This window comes from Suncus etruscus, chromosome 1, assembly GCF_024139225.1.
Source record: "Suncus etruscus isolate mSunEtr1 chromosome 1, mSunEtr1.pri.cur, whole genome shotgun sequence".
Lineage (NCBI taxonomy): Eukaryota > Metazoa > Chordata > Mammalia > Eulipotyphla > Soricidae > Suncus > Suncus etruscus.
Genome location: NC_064848.1, coordinates 93,344,964 through 93,362,459, shown reverse-complemented (window position 1 = coordinate 93,362,459; position 17,496 = coordinate 93,344,964). Strand labels below are relative to the sequence as shown.

At 32.3% G+C, this 17,496-nt stretch overlaps 1 non-coding gene across 1 annotated transcript; it reads right to left on the bottom strand.

The window, feature by feature from the left end:
- Positions 1-12,025: 12,025 nt before the first annotated feature.
- LOC126030978 (small nucleolar RNA SNORA51) lies at positions 12,026-12,158 on the bottom strand. Its single transcript, XR_007503212.1, has one exon. It is a non-coding gene; the product is annotated as a small nucleolar RNA SNORA51 (small nucleolar RNA).
- Between the last annotated feature and the right edge of the window lie 5,338 nt (positions 12,159-17,496).

Here is a 17,496-nt window from a genome sequence, read left to right as displayed (position 1 = left end):
TCTTTTTCTGAAAATTTCTTTATTTTTCTTTTAAATAAAAGTGATCATCTATTTGGATATAGTCAATGTTGAAAGTCTTTCAATTCAGCATTTTACATACATAATTCTACTCATGTATAGTGTGTAGAGTGTATATATATATATATATATATATATATATATATATATATATATACTTAAAGTCTTAAGGTTTCTTTATATGACAATGATTTATCTTAAGGCATCAAGTAGTGCCTATTGTTGATTTTTATCATTTTATTTTATTAATTTGGAGATTTTGAGGGTTAGGCCACACTTGATTGTGCTCCATACTTAAGGATCTCTCTTGATAATACTCTGAGGACTGTCTGTAGTTCTGGGATTGGCCACATGCAAGGCAAATGCTTTTACTCTGGGCTCTTTCCAGTTCCAACCATTTTAATTATGACGTCTTTATATGCATCTGTTTGGTTTTATTTATTTATTATTTTTGCAAATCTTTGATCTTCCTGAATTTGGATATCTAACTTCTTTATAAACTTAAATTTATTCTTAGATATTATTTATTCATTTAAGTTACTGCTATCTTTTTCTATCTTTTTACTCTGGAACCTCTGTGATGAAACTACTTCCATTTAAAGCTGTATCTATGTTTACATCATTAAAATTTTCTTATTTTCTCTGACTTTTTGCACAGTTTCTATGACTTAACCTTGTTCTGACTTCTTTTTTTTTTGTCATTTGTGATGTTGTTTTTGAGATTATTGCATTTTTTAAGTTCAGTTACTTATGTTCTTTACCTCCATGATTTCCACTTGGAAATTTTTTTCAGACTTTTTCTTTATTTTTACTGAAGTTATTTTCCATCACACCCTCCTTTTTTGAGCATCAATAGGACTGCTGTCTTGAAGTATTATTCAGATAGCTTATATATCTTTGTTGTATTGGTAATCATTTTCAATGTTTCCTTAATTTATTTGTTTATGAACCATTGATATAGTTAGATTCTTCTATCTCTTTTTCGCTATACTTGATGCTCCATGAAGGGGTGGATGGCAACCAGGGAATGCTGTCTAAATTGCCTTACATCTCTGTGGAACTAAGTTCAATGCTGATCTGTGTTTTGGAGTAGCAAATGCCAGGCTGCATTTGCTTGTAGGTTATTACAGGCACCCCAAATTGAACTAGCTTGAAAACAGGTGCTGTAGTGGGTAGCTGAGAAAATGTGGATCTTAGCCTTATCACTGATGTTAAAAGACTAAATAAACATATAAAAAAACAACTGTTTACTTGGAGTTAGATAAAATTGTGAACCGGCACTAACCCAGTCTGCTACTATGCTCTTGTTCTTTATCTTTATATCCCTTGATAAATCATGGATTTTTTTTATCATTGGTGTAATTCTTTTTAGGAATTTGCTTTAGAACTTCTTTTAGTGGAGAGTGAAGTCCAATATATTATCAACCAGCACTGTTTATCAGCAAGATTGCATGCAGTCATTAACATAACAACTATAAATTACCACACTTTCATTTTTTTCTCTATAGTTTTTTGCCTTCCATTATACAGTATGGAGTTATAGTATAGTGCTGTAAAATTTGGGTGGCAGGTTTTTGGTACTATCTCAGGGTGTTGCCAAATAGTAAAGTTCTGCACCATAGATACTTCTGAATCTACTTGTTACCCTGCAATGTGGAGTCTTTCTTGGAGAAAATATCTATTTATAGTTTATTCATGTGATGACCTTCCTTTTGTTTCTTTTCCGAAAAGATATTTTAATCAAAATTATAAGATATTTGTATAGATTGATACAACTTGATCCAAGTATTATGAAGTGTATTTTGTGATGGATCATTAAAATATAAACATAATGATGGATGTGTTATGAAAATCAGGGTTATAATGAATATGCAATAGATTTGGTGATATGTGGTCTATGGTCAATGTAAATAATTTTAGAGGGTAAGATTCTGATAAAAGTAAGAAGGATAGGTAATATAAAATGTTATTGTCATAATGAAAGATCACTATCATCACAACTAAACCTCAATATCATCTAGTGCATTTGAGATGCATATTGAAAGGGCAGTGGTATTACAGGGCACCTGAAAATCAGGACCAATTAGTGAATTATCAAAGAATCAAGCTCCGAACATATCAATGATGGTGAATGGTAATAATGATGATTAACCTAGAATTGTGGGAATTCTGATGGTAATTCAAAAATAGAGATTTGAACAGTGACTAACCACTAATATAAATGCTACAAATATACTGAGCATCATAAATTCATGTCAAAAGATTAGGCTGACTACTGCTATATCTTAAAGTATGTTCTGAAAGTCATGGCATTATGTAAATCATATAACTCCTTGATTGACTCACAGTATTTAAATATGTAAGAGGCATAAAAGGCAGGCCTATAGATTTACATCCATGCTGTCATCTAAATTAACATTCAATTCTATTAGGCTCTATGCCTTTTTAAAGAAATATTTATTGTAATGTAAAAATATAGAGATATTTTATTTCTGAGAGAGTATTGAAGATACTTTCCTTGCATGAATCTGACTTGAATTTGACCTCCAGCACCTCATATGGACCTTGAGGTCCAGGAATGATACTTGATCACAGAGCCAGGAATCAGTCCTGAGCATAACAATGTGTGCTCCCCAAATAAAAAAAAAAGTTATTTTTTTCTAAATTCACTATATTATCATACAGTACTCAAACTCCTATCATTGACTTCTAATACTAAACATAATATAGAATTTTCCCTCTTTTTATCTTAAATACAATTCAAAGCCGAGTCAGTTTAGAAGAAATAAATTTCTTAGTTATAAAAATCAATGAACTGACCTAGCAAAGACATAAATATGGTTTCCCAAGAACTTTGGAATAAAGAACAATCTAGATTCAAACAAACAGTATCTCAGAGGAAGATTTCTTACTAAAATGTGCTAGTTATTTTTTCTACTTTATGAGCTTAAATCTCCATTTCGAAGTAAAATGTAAGAAAATGCTACTTGTGAATATTTTGTCCTACAATAGAATAAGGAGAAAGAGATTAAATGATAAACTCCCATAAATTCAAGAGGGTTCATCTGAGTATAGAATTATTGCAGTGGCTGAATATGTTTTAGATATTGTAGCATTTTAAGATCTTGGGAGTATTACAAGTAAATGATTTAACTACTTTCAGCTGTCCTAAAAGTTGTTCATAATCACTGATTTTGCTTTTCAGATGAGCATAATAAAGTTCTCAATATAGCTCTTTCTACAGCAATAGCAGTGCTGACTCTTCACTATGAGAAAACACTCTGTCACACAGGATATCTTCCCATCCAACCAAAGCAAAAATTAAAAAAAGGAATGAAAGTCTGTGCAGTAGCCACTTAGTATGTTGCTAGTTTTATTTATTTATTTTTACTTGATGTAGCTATGGGTCTTTTTAAAAGATTGGTATTTCAATCAAAAATTTTATATACATATAGATTTAGACTTAAGAAATTCTGGTAAAAATGATTTTTTTGGGTCTTATTTCCAAAGCAATCTTAATATTTTTTAATTTAAAGTGATGTTTGTCAGTTGAAAAAAAGAAAGTATCAACACTTTCAACAAATTTTCACCAATGGACCTTTAGCATGATGAAAGCATCTGTGTATTTGTCTTTTTTTGATAATTAAATATGAGAATAAAAGAGAAACAAGACAAATATATAGTAATTGGAGACCCAGGTAAAAATTTAGAATGTATGATATTGTCAGTGAATATACATTTGATCTGAGTGAAGGGTGTTGAAATTTTCCTTAATTTTGCTTTCAAGTGTTGCTCAAATCCGTTTTATTGATCAAAATGTACTAATATAAACATCATGAGACTAAAAATATAAGTTTTATCTGTTTTGAACGCTTTGACAAATGCTTTTTATTAAGGCTAATACATTTAAAATGGTTTAATACATTTTATTAAGCTATTTTATTTAATTACTTTAGATCATTTTTATTCTCAACTTATCAAGGAATCACTAAACAAATATAAGAAAGGGTTTAGATATTTCTATCCAATACTACCAAATACATCAAGGCTAACAAATCCTTTAAGACAGAATGTAAGTTTTGGATAATTATAATCATTTAAACTATGAAATTGGTTACTGACTTGATAATATTTAATAAATAGAAGATATAAATTTCTAGTAACATTTTGAAACAAAACAAAAAACACTAAATAAAAATATCTATGTAGACCTATAGTCATTGTATTACTATTTACAATTCTTAATATCTAGAAGCTGCTCAAATATCTTATGACATATGTGAAAATTAAAAATATATGGCCTAATCTATGGATAGTACTCAGCAATAAGAAATATAAAATACTGTCTTTTTTTTTCAGTTTCACTGGAAGTAGAGTGTCATATTAGTGAAATGTATCATAGGAAGACAGATTTGTTTTCTTACTTCTGTGGTACATAAATAAATAGGTGGAATGGATAGATTTCAGTGGAAGTGAAACCTTGGACTTTGACAATAGAACTGAGGTTACCAAGAATTGATTATATAAGAAGGATTGGTAAAGGGGAAGGACCTGCCAGACTAGAAATAAGGACAGTAAGTTTATACACCAAAAGCATTAAACAGAAACAATATTGTATCCACATGAATCTCAATGATAAAAAACAACCCAACATTTTAAGGTTTGGGATGTTTATGGTCAGTATTCAAGTCACATGGAAATTTCCCATTTCACAAGTCAATGTATAATATGGAATGAGGACAAACTATTATACTTTGATTGCAAACATCCTTTGATTTCTAGGAAGTAGGAGAAGGGAAGAAAAGGAAACAGTAAATTAGAGGTAACACAAGGACAGTGATGGAAATGCTTGGGCATTTTGATAATGGTAAATGTACAATAATTTTGTTCATTAAAGCCATAAAATCCCATACCACTGTAAATATGCTACCTAAATTATAATAAAATTAAATAATTCAGTTAAAAATAAAATCACCGGTTTAATAAAAATTATTTTCCAAATAGTTAGATTATTTATATATTTGAAGTTTTTTTTAAGTAAATGTGAATGAGCTCTAACTTTCCTTTCAACTAAAATGCATGTGCAGTTTTATCTACTAAATATATGTTGCACTGGTGAAGAGGGGGTGTTCTTTTTCATAACTAAAACCCAACTATAGACATGTTTGTAATCATGGTGCTTAAATAAATATTAAATATTAAAGAAACATGATTTATTTAAAATTTAGATATAAATATTTAAATATTAAAGAAAAAAGAAAAAATGAAACAAGAGATAGTATGGTAATAATATCCAGAGACAATAGGATAAGGGTAAGCTCAGGGTAGGAATTTCGCCACAAAGAGCAGCAAGTGCAGTTAGAATAGAAAAGAGTCTACTAGGACAATCAGAGTTGGAACTGATAGTTTTGGACAAGAACTCAATGCTGAAAAGAAAAAAGTAAAATGCAAGGCATGCCTCCATTAACAGTAGTGCAAACCACAGTGTCAAAAGGGAAAGAGAGAGAGAAGCAAATTGCCTAGATACAGGGGTAGGTAAGACTATGAGAAAAATGGGAAACATGGGTGGCAAAAAGGGTACACTGGTGAAGAATGGTATACATTTTATGATGGAAATCTAACAATGAAGAATTTTGTAACTATAGTGTTTAAATAAACAATTAAATAAAAAAGGTTGAAATGGAAAAATAAATATATACACTATAATATTACAATATGATCATATTTACTAATACATGATTAATTATGTATAGAACTAAAAGACATTCAAGAAAAATTATTTCACATGATAGTAAAATCATAATTTCACATCATAATAAAATAAATTTTTTATTTTATAAAAATTAAAAAATAAATTCTAATGTAAAAGCAATAATTCTGATATTACAAAATATAACTGATATATCTCACTATGGAAATAGAACAGAATATAGGAAACTTTTGTTCATGCTAACTAAATAAGAAAAATTATTATCAACACAAATATTTAAAAAATAAGATGAATCATGTTGAGTGGGATAGTATAGTTTTTGTTAATATACAAAATTTTGACAGCCTTATTTTGGCTATTTCAAAGAAACAGGCACTTTTGTAAACACTGTAATATAAGCAGAAATATTAAAAAATACTTAATGATTATTTTTCTCACAAATTTAATGCATGATGATTGCACAAGAAAAATATTGTAATAATGTTGTCAACCTTGGAAATAATAATATAATTGAGTAGATATATAAATATATATAATATACTTTTATATTTTACAGATAAATATATATATTATATATAAATTTCATCTAAACAACAAATTTCATAAAATACCCCATTTTGACAGTTTTTTTGACTTAAAATTATAATCCAAAGAACTCCTAGACACAATTCAAGACTCTTTTTTAGCATATCATTTAAGCTGTCTGAATCCTTTTATTCTCTTCTTTTTATATAGATACTTCACTAAAATAAAATTTAATGAGATATCTATAAAAGTTTCCCCCATCAACATCATTTGCTGAGCATCTTCTGAAATTCTTTGTTTTCTTTTTCAGATTCTCCCATTTGTCTTTGTTATTTTGATTCTGTTTTTAACCACACAAATATTTTAATTTTACCTTCTTTAAGTTTGTCATAGTAATGCATAATGTATTAACCTAATGCTTAATATGACAGAAATAACACATTGAGATCACTTGTGTTGAGAGTAATAATGAAATGTGACAGTTCTCTTCACTTAGTTATTGAATGATGATATCATGCTTAGGAATCAAATATCAATATTTAAAAAATATTAATTATTATAAATTGGCATTTCCAGGTTTTTAATTTAAAAACTAAGTTAACATTAAAATTAGATACATAAAACTTGTTTTTCTGAAATGTCAGAATTATGAGGTATATCATTTATCAGATGAAAAAAGTAGGAGATTAGCATTCTGAGCTTTCATTGGCTATCTTTTTTATAGTTCTTCCATTTTCTCACTGGTGACCTTCAGCAAATGGAGCTCAGTTTAACTGACTGTAAAACAGGACAACTGCACTGACCTGTCTTCTAGTGTTGTTATAAGACTCAATAAATCAAAGCCTACAAAGTTATTTAAGGTACTCAAATGAATTGTACTATAAATAGGTAAAATATCAGAGTAAAAAACTTCATGTATCTTTTTTATACCTTAGTTAGGAGCAAACAGAAATTTCCAAATATTACCTCGCACCTTCATAAAATCTTTCTCAATTTTAAAAGTACAGAACAGATGTCAAAAAGATGTGTTAACCTCAGAAAACATTATTTAACGTATTCAATAAAAGTATAATATCCTATTAACTCTGGTAACTTACATAAATAAATCTTCTTGTGCAAATTATGGGTTAATAAATGCGTTTTATGTATTTTCATGCTGCAATATCTGCTCTATTTTTATATGTGTTATTTCAAATTAACAACTATGAAGTCTTTTATAACCCATCTATAAGAAGTTGGTTATATATATTTAAATCATCTATGTTCAAGTTAAAAATTAATTTCACTTTGACTTTAAAAAAAATCCACTGATTAAACTTAAGCAGCTAAACATCTTAAGCATTTAACTTCAGTGTTGTGTCCTCCCTATCAGCAAAATTGGGCATTTTTCTATACACAATAGAGGAAAAAAAGCAATTACTATCAATCAGTGACTAAGCAACAGATTGGAGTATTTAGAAAGACTCATTCATACACAGATTTGCAGCAGTGTTCAGCTCTTCTGATTAGATTCCATAGATTTTAAATTGTAGCTAATTAGGCTGTCATAGGTTCATTAATGGCTCTACTGATTCAGCACTCCCTCACCTGCATGCATATTAAAGCTCATTAGCTCCCTTGTCTAAAATACCACCTGCATTAATTGCTGCCTATGCACCAGGACTCTTCAGAAGGCTCTTGTGACAAAGATTCTACCTGTTTGTGGTGCCTCGGACCCCTGAAAGCTCTTCAGGAGAGCATACGCATAAAGTTCATTGCGCTGCACACGTGGTGAGACTGCAGCTGTTGTAAGGGCAGTCAAGCCTGTTTTACGCTTAACAGCAGGATATAAATAATTAGTGATGCCTCTGCTATAGGGCTTAACAACAAGGCCACTGTACTCCACTGCAAGCTTCTTCCAAACCATTCCTCACTACACAATAAGCTCACAAGTCATGTTTCTTTTGATTTTTAATTCTTTCAGCAGCTTCCAAATACTGCTAAGGTTAAGTCAGAGGAGAGAGAACACTATAGCTTTTAGTTCATGATTTTTATTCCTTGTTTATGTAGAAGGAGTTTCTGAGTAGGATGTTTGTAACACTACCAGATCATAGTTGCCTGAATAAGTTGTCAACATCAATTAACCAGTTATATCTTCATACTTTTGAAACATATTTTATCTAAAATACCAAAATTCTCCTTCCTTTCCACCCTCCTTACCTCCCTCCCTCCCTCCCTCCTTACCTCCCTCCCTCCTTCCTTCCTTCCTTCCTTCCTTCCTTCCTTCCTTCCTTCCTTCCTTCCTTCCTTCCTTCCTTCCTTCCTTCCTTCCTTCCTTCCTTCTATCCTTTCTTCTCTCCTATTTAGAGAAACATCTTTGTAGAAAACAAATGTGAATTTAGAATTATCAACAGATATTATTGTTATTTATTATTTATTTTTATTTACTATCAATATATTTATTTAAGCACCATATTTACAAATAAACAAGTCCTTTTTTAGAAAGTAATCATACTCAAAATTAGCTGAGAAAATAATCAGTGATGCCTCTCTAAGTTGGCTGACAGAAAATTTACTTATTATTCATAGGTCCCTTTATATTCTTTAACTATTCCTTAGTTTTAAATCTTTAGTAGCACCTACCAACTGTTAGATATGGTTCAGAGAATATTTTTGTCTTCTAAATTTGTTATAAAATGACTTTTGAAGTGAGTTTTAATTGTGGATTGAGCATAACAAAATTAAATAAAATACATAAAATCAAGTGTAATGAAAACTAATTTTTGTTTCTCATATATTGCTTCCAATTTGAGAAACATTCAGAAGTTATATCTGTTAATTAATCATAGGAAATAGACAATATCAATTAACATGCAAATGATGATCCTTTAATAAAATTAAAAAATTAAATGTTAAAAATAGTGAATAAACAATTAAATACTATTTAAATAAAATTTTGTTTGTTTGCTTAGTTTAATTATTTAATGTCTCAAGATATATTAATTAATTAAATATTAATTAATTAGTCAATTTTTTGGAAGCTCTAATCCAACCTTAAAATTTGTGGGTGGAAGCATTTTGATCTTTATATATATTTTTATTTTCTACATATTATCTCATTTTTTTAAAGTCCAAGTTTGTCAGCAATCATTGACTGCATAAACTTGGAAAATTAATTACTTTCTGGTGTAGAATGATATAGGTAGCAAAAGAAATGCTGAAGTTTGATCTAAAAATGTTCATTAATAAAAAAATAAATTGTCATATTTTTATAATTTAAAATATTTTACAAAAATATTTATAATTTTGTAATATACATATATATTACTTCAGTAACTTTTAAAATATAGAAAATGTTATTTTTTATAAATGATGTTGGTCCTAAGATCCCCCCAAACCTGGTGGGTCTTCAGGGCCACGCCTGGTTAATCGGGCCCTGGGGGGAGGGGGGAGAAATCCCTCCCTATGCATCCAAAAACCACAGAGGCGCAGCTGGGCTCAGAACACTCCGCATGCCAGGATTTCTGGGTCTTTGACTGGTATGTTGGGGGCTCTGGGCAGGACAGCTAGCCACAGGCCCCCTGGGCTGAACTCCTAGTCCAGGGGACCAAGATCCCCCCAAACCTGGTGGGTCTTCAGGGCCATGCCTGGTTAATCGGGCCCTGGGGGGAGGGGGGAGAAATCCCTCCCTATGCATCCAAAAACCACAGAGGCGCAGCTGGGCTCAGAACACTCCGCATGCCAGGATTTCTGGGTCTTTGACTGGTATGTTGGGGGCTCTGGGCAGGACAGCTAGCCACAGGCCCCCTGGGCTGAACTCCTAGTCCAGGGGACCAAGATCCCCCCAAACCTGGTGGGTCTTCAGGGCCATGCCTGGTTAATCGGGCCCTGGGGGGAGGGGGGAGAAATCCCTCCCTATGCATCCAAAAACCACAGAACTGCGCGGGGGGGCTCACGCCCCCACGCATACTTCATGTATTAAGAGTATTCCTTACTGTTATGTTACGTTTTACGTATCCAGAATCTTTATTTTGTATTGTGCCCTTTCCCACATCCTTACAAAGCTCTTTTTTATCCCTTTACTCTCTATCCCCCCCAAACATCTCTAATCTACATTACTCTTTTTAATCAGTAGTGTACAAGCCTTATCACAGACCAAAGCCGTGTATTGTGTGTAACAACCCCAAACTGTTTCAAGATAGATAAAATGGACACGTATTTCTTTAGAATATTTTGTGTTTTTTCTCTGACAGCTATAATTCTTACTAAATGTTGTCTTATATAGTGATGATTCTAACCACTTTTCATCTTCTCTTTTTGAGCTGTTTAACAAGGAATCTTAGAGAAAGAGTCCCCCAGATTAATGCTTATGATTGAACCATAATTGTTCTTATCACCCCCATATGCGCCAAGAACACCACGTGGCATTGCTCCTTTTTTGCATAGGCACATTAAAATGGGAAAATACTATACATATAAATAAGATCCTATCTAATAGAGATTGGTACAGACAAATCTTATAGTGCAAAGGGACCTTACACCCTGAACATTGACATAATGACCTGGCACAGACCTCAGAAAAAAGGGCATTTCCCTGAACCAGGGAAGCCATCCACAAAACATCCAGGCTGGTCTATAGCATCACATGGAAGCAATCCTCTACCAAGGAAGACTCTACACTGCTCAGACATTGTCCTGCACAAAAGAGACTTCCATTAACACTGAGAATACTTAACAACAACAACGTCCTTCTTACAGGACAGAGCTCCCTGCGTTGCACTTTGACTGTGAGGTGAAACCAGAGGACGCTCCACATCCTGACTTCAATGTTGGATATACAGATTCCAGGATCTTTAATACAGAAGCTTGATACCAACAACAGAGACTGTGTGAAAAATATAAGTGTGTTGGCACTACAGACAATGTCTTGGATTGGACGATCTAGCTTGCCTGGAGCCTAGAGTTGGTCTTGTGCCAGGAACCTTCAGGGGTCGGGTCTTTTTGTATTTAGACCAAGGTTATTTCTTTCCATGTCCCTCATATTTTGGTGGGCCTATGCAAACAACAATTGCCACTCTAACACCATTTTTGCTGTGCTCCTTTGACTCTAATCTTTAAAAAGAACCCACTTAAGATTTGAGGTTAACTTAAGCTAATATGCATGAATATGGAAATGTAAAAAAATGCTATGCCTATAATGTTTAAGGAGTTATGTAAGTTTTATGGCTTTAGATTGCCTTGTGTGCTGTTAAGAAATATTACAGTGTGTTACAATCTTAATGTTCTTTGGATGAAATTTCAAAGTTGGGATATCAGCAAGGGGACTTCTGAGAATTATGTTATGTATTGTCCTTCCATTGTAACTTTACCTTGTCCTCTTTCTTTGCATCTTGTTCTCATAATTAAAAATAAAAAAATTAAAAAAAAGTCAATATAAATGAGTATCAAAAGAGCCTTAACATCACATCACTTTGACCTCCATTACTTGTCTAATGATCATTTAATTGCTAGCTTTATCCTTAGGGGTAACTCAGATATTGTCTTCCTAAATAATATTTTCTCATGCTCTTTGTATACATTAAAATATATTTGTTTGAAAAAAAATGATGTTGGTCCCTATTTTTAAAACAAAAATAATATATTTATTATTGTGTGCTATATAGTGTAAGATAAGTGGTGGTATTATTTATCTGGAAAACACTATTAAGAGTTTGATAGGGATTGCAAGAAGTCTGTATACTGTTTAGATAATCTTATTTTATATTTTATTTTATTATTTTTATTTTATTATATTTTTGTCCCCCAATTCACAATACAGACCAGGCAAAGGGCCTGTGTTGAGGTGTATATTGGGTGTATTTACTGTACCTCCTCTTTCTATACAGTCAGTGTAAAGAACACAGCCTGTGGTAAGAATTAGGAGGCCTTATCTTTTCTTTCCTTTTTTTTGATTTTTTAAATATATATAAATATATATATATATTTATATATATAAATATAAATATAAATAAATTTATATATATATAAAATCCTTCACCAGTGCAACATTCCCATGACCAATATCCCAAGTGTCTTTCCTCCCCACCCCACACCGGCCTGTACTCTAGACAGGCTTTCTAAAATTTTATTTTAAATATATCTTTTCTAACCCATGAGAACGGAATCTTATTTTACCTTATTTTAATGATTAATCATATTTTTGATCTTTAATTTCTTTGGTTAAATTTTTTCAAGATATTTAATTATTTTCATGTGATTATAAATGGGACTGTTTTCTTGATTTTACTTTCTATGAGTTTGTCATTTGTTTATAGAAACAAAAAGATCTGGGGAGGGTGTTAGGACATACTGAGCAGTGTTCAGGGCTTATCTCTTGCTCTGTGTTTCAGATCACTTCTCTAAGTGCTCAAGTTAACATGGTGTTTTGATAAAATCTGGGTTGGTCATATACTAAGTAAGTACTTTATCTCCTGTGCTAGCTCTCTAGCCACTATAAAATATTGTTGATGGATTTTTCATTTGACTTTTTGTTTGTTTGTTTGTTTGTTTTGGGGTCACACCCAGCAATGCTCAGGGAATACTCCTGTCTCTACACTCAGAAATAGCTCCTGGCAGGCTTGAGGGACCATATGGGATGCCCGGATTCGAACCACCGTCCTTCTGCATGCAAGGCAAATGCCTTATCTCCATGCTATCTCTCTGGCCCCCAAGAGTTCTTATGGTTTTTGTTTGTTTGTATGTTTGTTTTTTTTGTTTTTGTTTTTTTTGTTTTTGGGTCACACCTGGCAGCGCTCAGCAGTTACTCCTGGCTCAACGCTCAGATATTGCTCCTGGCAGGCTCTGGGGACCATATGGGATGCCGGGATTCGACCACCAACCTTCTACATGCAAGGCAAACACCTTACCTCCATGCTATCTCTCCAGCCCCACATTTTGCTGTTTTTATTTGCAATATATTATTAATTTCTACTGGAATCTGGGATCTGGAAATATCTATGTATATTATCATGACATCAGCAAATAGTAAAAGTTCAACTACTTTCCAAATATTTTTCTATTTTGGAAGTGCAAAACAATTACTCCTGGTTTTGTGTTTGGAAAATACTCCTGGTGCTCAGAGGATTTTATATATATATATATATATATTTTGTTGGCCTGCTGTTGTGCAATGAAAGATAAGTGCCTTAATCCCTAAACTATCTCTCTGGTCCTAAAATTTGAATTCCTTTGATATGTCCTTCAGATTACTCTTATTAGGACATTCAATACTATAGTGAATGGTAGTAGTGATAGTAGAAATACTTGCCTGGATTCTAAATATATTCCATTTTCATATTTTTGCCATTGATTAGGACTTTAGTATTGACTATAATCAAAAAATAATCTTTAGGGCCCAGAATAATTGCAAACCAAAATTGTTAATTTATGTTATGGATGAACAATTATTTAGAAGAATTGTAAATTTTCACTCATTGCTACTATACTGCCATTCTGGGACAATATTTATATATGTGAGCCATGAACATTTAATAAAATTAAAAGTTGTTGGCTACCGTGACTGACTCAGTGGTTACTTTTGCAAAACTCCCTGCCATTTTTTCAGTGCTAAGTGCTGTTTGCTATAAGCCCATATACCAACAGGAAAAAGGCAACCTTCAAGTAATAAGTAACTTCTCAGCCTAGGGGAGGAAGACACTGCCTGATACCATGGAGCCAAGTCTCCCCTTAACTTACATTCCTGAGTTAAAAGCTAAATGCAACAAAGCTTGCCCCACCATAAACCTGCTGAGAGTTCCGGGAAAGTGGTCTGCAAACCCTACTTTAGGGTCATAGGGCAATTCCTTGAAAACTGCTGACTTAGGAGTGATTGTAAAATTGTCACTGCTTCTCCCTCCCTTCTGGAAGATGATTTACTGCCTTTGTTTCATGGCTTTCGCGCCAAAATGTATGATTGACATCACTTTTTACCTGCCCCCTTCTCCTTCTCTATATAAGAGATGCAGAACCCCAATAAAGACACCTTTGAACGGTCTGATCGCCAAAGGTCATTATTATTAACCTCTCTTAGATTTTTTACAGGTGTGGTTGTCCTTCTAGCCCAGCTAAATAAAGGTGCGGTCGTCCGTGAGCCTCTCAACTGATTCCCGCTGGCCGGGCCCCTCCGGGGGCTTGCAGGACCCCGCAAAAAGTATGCTTCAAATAAATACATTTCATTAAGCTCATGGCCTGAGATGACAATTAATGTCTGACCCAGGCCTTTTATGAAGTTGGAAAAACATATAAATAACTTATTATCAAACATAAAAATACCATAAAGTTAAAAAGGATTATTTAATAGAATTAAGCAAGTTTTCTTTTTTAAAAAAAAAAAGTAGATATAGAAATCAGACTTAAAAAAATGTAACAGAATTTTATAACCCCAAAATCAAGACTTGTTATGAGTGGGACAAGCCATGGGTAGTTATTAGGTAAATATCTGTTTTGTATCATAGATATGGCAAAAATATAGTCAGGAGACAGATCTTTAAACTTTGAATATTAATACAGCCTATGTATTCTTCCTACTACCCTTATAAATACTCATGCTATCTAGTATGCCATCTAAAATATTTCATTATCTAAAACCATTGAATTATCTATCATTTTATTAAAGTTGATGCACCTGCAATTTCAGGGTCATTTTTTTGTACATTGTGATATGATTTTGTTTATCACTTAATGAAATATTGACTTTAGTTACTTATTACATCAAACTTCAAGTTGACACATCAGCTATCAGAATCTAATCTCTTTAAACTTTATTATTTAATAAAATCAATGATACAAGCAATAGTTAAAGTTTCTAACAAGTGGCATCAATTTTAATTACCCCAAAGTTATTCAGTAATTTTTTTAGATTTATTTTTTATTACTTTATTTAAATAGCATGTTTTACAAAGTTGTTCATAATACAATTGTTTTTGGAATTCAATTATCCAACACCTATCCCATTACCAGTGTAAAATTCAATCTACCATTGTCTCATTTTCTTCCCACTCCTGGACTTGGCCACTTGTCATTCATAAAATAATTTACTATATATTTCTTGTTATATATAAATGGCATTGAAATTAATGAAAGAAATTAAGTAATGAAAATTTATGAAAATTATTATGGGAATTATGAAAATTATTATTATTACAATGGGATGATTAAAAGTTTAGTAATCTGGGGATCGGGTATAAAAAGTTTAGTAATCTGTTACTTATTGAGCATCCTGTGTTTTTGATTTTCGGGTTTAGTGTTTTTTATGCGACTTTCATCTGTAATTTGGTATGTCATTATTGAGGAATTTTGAGGTGTCATGCAGCCACATGCTTCAAGAATTTTAAAATCTATGTAGATCTGGACCTATGAGATGCCATGGTAGTTTTCTATGTGATGTTACTGTGACTGCTGGAACTTCCAGATATAAAATAGCTGGCTTTTTGTTTGTTTTTGTCTTCATTTTTGTTTGTTTATTTATTTGGGGGAGACATATCCTACAGTGCTTGAGAGCTCCACTTTAGTGCTGAAAACAAATAGGACTTTGCTACATGCAAGTGCCTTAACTCTTGACCCTGACAGTTTGGACTCTTCCAAAAAAGGAGAAAAGAGTAGGTATGTAGTAGTATAGCTATACTTTTGTTAATGGCAATGGAGTCAATTGCTTGATTATTTGTAATAATTGCTAGACTAAATTAGGATGTTATAAAAAAGAAATAGAGTGAAAAATCTATTATGCTTTTTTAGAGTCAAAACATTCTTGTAAATCTAAACCGTTTTAAATTCATTATGAAATCTGTTTTATTTATTCTCAATTTGATAATTGTTAAACTTATTCCAAAGAAAATTATGTATTTATAAAAAAACTAAATATCGGACTTTTTGCACACTTGATAAACAAGAATACCGAAACATTTGGTAATTTGGAGAACTTTATGGAAAATATTTATGTGGAAATATTTTTCGTATACATAGCTTGTTATACTTTGCTTGTTTAAGTAAAATATTCACTTGATTTAAAAAAATGTTGTGTATGTTGTTTTGTATGTAAATATTTTTATGGGATTATTATGTTACTACCCTACCCTGATCGGTGATTGTGCCCTACCCTACGGTGTGACCTGGCATTCTGTTCCCACCCTAGGGTGGTACCTGATTCTGCTCCCACCATTGGGTGGTATCTGATCCCACCATTGGGTGGTACCTGATTCTGGGGCATAAAAGCAAGGGTCTGTGGAAGGTGAGGGGCTTTTTTCCTGGGGCCTATTCTTAGACCTTTTGGCTTCGGCCTCTTCACGGAATAAAGAGCTGTTTTTTCCGGAAGCCTGACTGCCTGTTTGCTTTCTTCCCGCCGCCGCATTCACCTCAGAACCGCCGGCTGAACAGGGTAACAGATGTGTGGTCCGAGCTGGAGGAGAAAGGCCTCATCCTCCATCCCTCCATCAATCAACCTCATCAGGGCTGATTTGCAACAAAAAAATATTAGTTGAAGTAATGTTTTCAGTTCAGTACAATGATTAGAAGAGAAATGACTGTTCATTTATTTTTTACAAATTTTTATAACATATTCCATTGAATATGTTAATAAGAAGTAGGGACTTAATAATCACAGAATGACACCATCTTAGCATCAGTCAGATTTGATAGGAAAGAAACTGAGGAGAGGATTATTACAGCATTAAATCCTTAGCAAATATAAACTGAAGACATAATTAGGAACACAGCTATAAATATTAACATTTTCAAATGCTTATACATCTTATACTTAACAAAAATTCTCTGAAATTCAATTGTAAAATGACACTGACAGAATAAATAAGAATGATTCAGCAGCTATTATAGGCAAGATTAATAGCTTCTGTTCTCAAACAAGTTAATCTTTCTGTAAAAAATAGTGTCTTTAGGTTGCCTTAAAAGAAAAGAATTAAGTACTTACATGATAGATGTGTGTGAGAGAGAACTACTATGCTGTGTGTGTAAGAGAGAGAGAAAGAGAGAGCGCCATCAGCTGTATTAATTTCCTATGAGTGATCTTTCAGAGAATAAATTCTTGGTTCATAACAAATTCTACAGGTATTTATCTAAATTATATTAAGGATGAAAAGAGTTAACATTAGAAAGAAAATAATAGTTCACTTAGATATATATTCAAAAGCAAAATCTAGTAGCTTTTCAAGCATACATAAAATACTTGTGTTAATTTTCACTTACAAGTATTTAATAATACAATTATTAGAACT